We start from the raw sequence: 6775 nt of genomic DNA on the forward strand, positions 1-6775 counted from the left end.
AGGCAAGATGTGAGCAAGACATGAAAGAAACCAGGAGTAAGCACGTGGAAAACAGAGGGGCAGAGCAACAACCTGCCTGGCGTTCAAGTCACAGCCAGAAGGCGAGCGAGGCTGCAGCAGAGGACCCTGGGGGAGAATTGAAGGAGAGGAGGTCAGGGAGATCATGGGGCACCGAGGGCTGTCAGGTTTAAGAACTTTGACTTTGACTCAGAGAAATATGAGAAGACTGCAGGATTTTGAGCAGAGGGACACAGTGTGCTTATATCTTAAAACGATCTCTCTGGCTGCTGGGTTGAGGGGAGATGAAAGCAGGGCAGGTGTGAACAGGTCTCTGCAGTAATCCCAATGAGAAAATGAAGGGGGTCCAGGCTAGCAGTAGCCCTGGAGGTGTAGAGAGGTGGTCAGATGGCAGATGTAGCCTGAACGCCAAACCAGCATGGTTTCCTGAAATAGAATGTTTGGTTAAGAGAAGCGACCTGTTAGAAAAGACAAACCCAGCTAGGCATGGTGGCTCACGCCTGTAATCCCAGCATTTTGGGAGGCCGAAGCTGGCAGATCACCTGAGGTCAGGATTTCGAGACCAGGCTGAAGAAACCCTGTCTCTACTAAAAATACAAAATTAGCTGGGCGTGGTAGTACGTGCCTGTAATCCTAGCTACTCGGGAGGCTGAGGCAGGAGAATCGCTTGAATCCTGAAGGCGTAGGTTGCGGTCAGCCAAGATAGTGCCATTGCACTCCAGCCTGGGCAACAAGAGAGAAACTCCGTCTCCAAAAAAAAAGAAAAAAGAAAAACCCAAACCTCAAGTCTCTCCAAAGTTCTCCCATTGAGCTCCCTCTGCTGGATAAATGTGAAATTGCTTCCCCTTTTAAAAATCATCTACAGATAGTTACGGAATGCAACAAGCATATAAGGCTGACCTTCCAAAATGCATTAGAGGCCGGATGCAGTACTTTGGGAAGCTGAGGCGGGCAAATCACTTGAGGTTGGGAGTTCGAAACCAGTCTGATCAACATGGTGAAGCCCCTTCTCTACTAAAAATATAAAAATCAGCCAGGTGTGGCGGTGCATACCTGTAATCCCAGCTACTCAGGAGGCTGAGGCCGGAGAATCACTTGAACCCAGGAGGCGCAGGTTGCAGTGAGCTGAGGGCGAGACACTCCTATCTCAAAACAAACAAACAAAAATGGATTAGAGGAGAAAGGCTCCCATGAGACACCTCCATCTCCATTATTCACCATCCATACTCTTGAGGCTAAGGCCCTTAACTAGGGAGGAATTGGGATGGATGAAAGGACCCCCTGGGCTGGCCTCCGCCCTCCTGCCTGTAATCCCAGCACTTTGGGAGGCCAAGGGGCTGGTGGATCGCTAGAGGCCTGGAGTTTGAGACCAACATGGCAAACCACCCCCACACCAAAGAAAGAAAGAACCCCCCTAAGGAGGTCTTGCTCTGAATCCTTACCAGGCCTGGAAATTCTCAAAGAAGACAAGCTTCCTGGTTTGAGATTTTTAGTAGTGACTCCCTCCCAAATGAAATATTCAAGACACCGGATTTTTTAGGAATTGTAGGACCAGGAAAAAACAATATATAGTGCAGGCCAACCGCGGCATGATAGTTTGTTTGTTTTTTTTAATGGAGTTTCACTCTTGTTGACTAGGCTGGAGTGCAATGTCGCGATCTCGACTCCATTTCAAAATAAAAGACTGTACTACTTAACTTTTTGTTTTGTTTTTTGAGACAGAGTCTAGCACTGTCACCAGCGTTGGTGTGCAGTGGCACAATCTCGGCTCACTGCAACCTCTGCCTTCCAGGTTCAAGCGATTCTCCTGCCTCAGCCTCCCAAGTAGCTAGGATTACAGGCGCCAGCCACCATGCCCGGATAATTTTTCAAAATTTTTAGAAGAGACGGGGTTTCACTATGTTGGCCAGGCTCGGCTCAAACTCCTGACCTCATGACCTGCCTGCCTCGGCCTCCCAAAGTGCTGGGATTACAGGTGTGAGCCACTGTGCCCAGCTACATTGCTGTAATCCAGTACTTTGGGAAGTCAAGGCGGGTGGATCACAAGGTCAGGAGTTCGAGACTGACCTCAGGTGATCTGCCTGCCTCAGCCTCCCAAAGTGTGGGGATTACAGGCATGAGCCACCGCGCTTGGCCCATTTGATGTTTTTTTTTTGTTTTGTTTGTTTCTTTGAGATGGAGTCTCTCTCTGTCACCAAGGCTGGAGTGCAGTGACGCAGTCTGGGCTGACTGCAACCTCCACGTCCTGGGTTCCAGTGATTCTCCTGCCTCAATCTCCTGGTAGCTGAGACTACAGGAACATGCCACCATGCCCAGATAATTTTTTGTGTGTTTTGTTTTGTTTTGTTTTTGAGACAGAGTCTTGCTTCTGTCATCCAGCCTGGAGTGCAATGGCACAATCTTGGCTCACTGCAACATCTGCCTCCTGGGTTCAAGCAATTCTCCTGCCTCAGACTCCCAAATACTGGGATTACAAGCACCTGCCACCATGCCTGGCTAATTTTTTGTATTTTTGGTAGAGACAGGGTTTTACTACATTAGCCAGGTTGGTCTCAAACTCCTGACCTTGTGATCCAAGGGGATTACACAAGTGAGCCACCATGCTGGGCCTAATTTTGTATTTTTAGTAGAGATGGGGTTTCACCATGTTGGCCAGGCTGGTCTCAAACTCCGGACCTCAGGTGATCCACCCACCTTGGCCTCCCAAAGTTCTGGTAACTACAGGCATGAGCCACTGTGCCCGGCCCCATTTGACTTTTGTTTGGAAGACAGGGTCTCACTATGTTATCCAGGCTTCAGTGCAATGGCAAGATCATAGTTCACTGTACCCTTAAACTCTTGGGCTCAAGCAATCCTCCCACCTCAGCCTACCAAGTAGCTGGCACTGCAGGCATGTACCACCACGTCTAACTAATTTTTTCCTTATTTTTTTTGTAGAGGTGGGGTCTCACTATGTTACCCAGGCTGGTATCCAACTCCTAGCCTCAAGCGATCCTCCCACCTAGGCCTCACAAAATGCTGGGACTACAGGTGTGAGCCATTGTGCTGGCCTGACATTTTTGTTTGTTTGTTTGTTTTTGTTTTATAGAGATGGGCCATACTGGCCAAGCTGGTCTCGAACTCCTGACCTCACGATCCGTCTGACTTGGCCTCCCAAAGTGCTGGGATTGCAGGCATGATTCACCCTGCGCAGCCATAAATACATGGTTTTTAATGTTTTGATTGTCTATATAATTACGTTGTGGTCAGAGAATGTGGTCTGTGTGATATTGATTATTTGGTATTTATTAAAGCTTGTTTTGTGGCTAAGCGGTCAATTTTGATAAGTGTCCCGTGTGTGCTTGAAAAGAATACATACTTTCTAATTGCTGGGCGCATGGTTCTACGTAAGTTCAATAGATATAGGTAGTTAATTAATTATATTGTTCAGATCTTCTATGTCTGGCCAAGTGCAGTGTCCACACCTGTAATCCCAGTGCCTCGGGAGACTGAGGCAGGAGGATTGCTCAAGGCCAAGCAAGACCAGCCTGGGCAACATATGGAGAGTCTGTCTCTCAAAAAAAAAATTAAAAATTAGGGCTGATCATGTTGATTCATGCCTGTAACCCCTGCACTTTGGGAAGCCAAGGTGGGTGGATCTCCTGAGGTCAGGAGTTGGAGACCCAGCCTGGCAAACATGGTGAAACCCTGTCTCTGCTGAAAAAAAAATACAAAAATTAGCCAGTCGAGGTGGTGCACACCTGTAGTCCCAGCTACTCAAGAGGCTGAGGCAGGAGGATTGACACAGAGGTTAGAGTGAGCCAAGATCACGCCACTGCACTCTAGCCTGGGTAATACAGTAAGACTCCATCTCGGCCGGGCGCAATGGCTCACGCCTGTAATCCAAACACTTTGGAGGCCAAGGCGGGTGGATCACCTGAGGTCGGGAGTTCAAGACCAGCCTGATCAACATGGTGAAACCCTGTCTCTATTAAAAGTACAAAAATTAGCCAGATGTGGTGGTACATGCCTGTAATCCCAGCTACTCGGGAGGCTGAGGCAGGAGAATCACTTGAACTGGGAGACTGAGGCTGCAGTGAGCTGAGATCGCACCATTGCACTCCAGCCTGGGCAACAGAGCAGAACTCTATCTCAAAAAAATAAAAAAAAAGAGGCTGGGCACAGTGGCTCACACCTGTTATCCCAGCACTTTGGGAGGTCAAGATGGGCGGATGAACTGAGGTCAGGAGTTCAAGACCAGCCTGACCAACATGGAGAAACCCCGTCTCCCAGGATGGTGGTGCATGCCTATAATCCCAGCTACTCCGGAGGCTGAGGCAGGAGAATCACTTGAACCCAGGAGGCAGAGGCTGCAGCAAGCCGAGATTGTGCCATTGCACTCCAGCTGGGCAACAAAAGCTAAACTCTGTCTCAAAAAGAAAAAACAAATTAGTCTGGCATGGTGGCACATGCTTGTAGTCCCAGCTACTTGGGAGGCTGAGGTGGGAGGATTACTTGAGTCCCGGGAGGTTGAGGCTACAGTGAGCTATGATGGCACCACTGCACTCCAGCCTGGGAGTGAGATTGAGACCCTGTCTCAAAAAAAAAAAAAAAAAAAAAAAAAAAAAGACCAGTGTTTACACCTGTAATCCCAGCAGTTTGGGAGGTCGAGGTGGGCAGACCACGAGATCAGAAGTTCGAGACCAGCCTGGCAAAGATGGTGAAACCCCGTCTCTACTAAAAATACAAAAAAATTACCCAGGCGTGATAGCATCTATAATCCCAGCTACTTGAGAGGCTGAGGCAGGAAAATCGCTTGAACCCAGGAGGCAGAGGTTGCAGTGAGCCAAGATCACGCCACTGCACTCTAGCCTGGGTAATACAGTAAGACTCCATCTCGGCCGGGCGCAATGGCTCACGCCTGTAATCCAAACACTTTGGAGGCCAAGGCGGGTGGATCACCTGAGGTCGGGAGTTCAAGACCAGCCTGATCAACATGGTGAAACCCTGTCTCTATTAAAAGTACAAAAATTAGCCAGATGTGGTGGTACATGCCTGTAATCCCAGCTACTCGGGAGGCTGAGGCAGGAGAATCACTTGAACTGGGAGACTGAGGCTGCAGTGAGCTGAGATCGCACCATTGCACTCCAGCCTGGGCAACAGAGCAGAACTCTATCTCAAAAAAATAAAAAAAAAGAGGCTGGGCACAGTGGCTCACACCTGTTATCCCAGCACTTTGGGAGGTCAAGATGGGCGGATGAACTGAGGTCAGGAGTTCGAGACCAGCCTGACCAACATGGAGAAACCCCGTCTCCCAGGATGGTGGTGCATGCCTATAATCCCAGCTACTCCGGAGGCTGAGGCAGGAGAATCACTTGAACCCAGGAGGCAGAGGCTGCAGCAAGCCGAGATTGTGCCATTGCACTCCAGCTGGGCAACAAAAGCTAAACTCTGTCTCAAAAAGAAAAAACAAATTAGTCTGGCATGGTGGCACATGCTTGTAGTCCCAGCTACTTGGGAGGCTGAGGTGGGAGGATTACTTGAGTCCCGGGAGGTTGAGGCTACAGTGAGCTATGATGGCACCACTGCACTCCAGCCTGGGAGTGAGATTGAGACCCTGTCTCAAAAAAAAAAAAAAAAAAAAAAAAAAAGACCAGTGTTTACACCTGTAATCCCAGCAGTTTGGGAGGTCGAGGTGGGCAGACCACGAGATCAGAAGTTCGAGACCAGCCTGGCAAAGATGGTGAAACCCCGTCTCTACTAAAAATACAAAAAATTACCTGGGTGTGGTGTTGGGTGCCTGCAATCCTGGCTACTCAGGAGGCTGAGGCAGAGAATTGATTGAACCCGCGAGTCAGAGGTCGCAGTGAACTGAGATCACGCCACTGCACTCCAGCCTGGTGACAGATCAAGATTCCATCTCAGAATAAAAAAAAAAAAAAAGGCCTAGAATCACAATGCCCAACACTATACCTTAATCCTGCCTTGTGTATGAGTAACATTTAAAATACATCTCAGAAAAAAAAAAAAAAAAAAAGAAGGAAAGAAAGAAAATATAACTTGTTCTAGAGTAATATCAGAAAGTGAATATTCACCAGACACCAGCCTGTACGTGGCATTTATTTCATGTTTCTGCAAGGTAGGTAGTAATCCTATTTCATAGGTTCCTCAGTTTTACAGAATCATTAAGAGCTTATGCTTTGGCCAGGTTTGGTAACTCACACCTGTAATCCCAGCACTTTAGGAGGCTGAGGCAGGTGGATCACTTGAGCCCAAGAGTCAGAGACCAACCTTGGCAACATGGCGAAACCTTGTCTCTTCAAAAAATACAAAACTTAACCGACCGTGATAGCACATACCTGTGATCCCAGCTACTAAGGAGACTGAGGCAGATTGCTTATGCCCAGAAGACGGAGGTTGCAAGGAGCCTCTGCACCCTCCAGCCTGGGCCACAAAGGGAGATCCTGTCTCAAAAAGAAGAAAAAAAAAAAGAGGCCAGGCATGGTGGCTCACTCCTATAATCCCAGCACTTTGGGAGGCCTAGGCAGGTGGATCACCTGAAGTCAGGAGTTTGAGACCAGCCTGGCCAACATGGTGAAACCCCATCTTTACTAAAAATGCAAAAAATTAGTCAGGCATGGTGGCAGGCACCTGAAATCCCAGCTACTTGGGAGGCTGAAACAGGAGAATCGCTTGAACCCGGGAGGTAGAGGTTGCAGTGAGCCGAGATTATGCCATTGCACTCCAGCCTAGCAACAAAAGGGAAACTGCCTCAAAA

The sequence above is a fragment of the Cebus imitator genome, unplaced genomic scaffold (genome assembly GCF_001604975.1).
Source record: "Cebus imitator isolate Cc_AM_T3 unplaced genomic scaffold, Cebus_imitator-1.0 Scaffold123, whole genome shotgun sequence".
NCBI lineage: Eukaryota > Metazoa > Chordata > Mammalia > Primates > Cebidae > Cebus > Cebus imitator.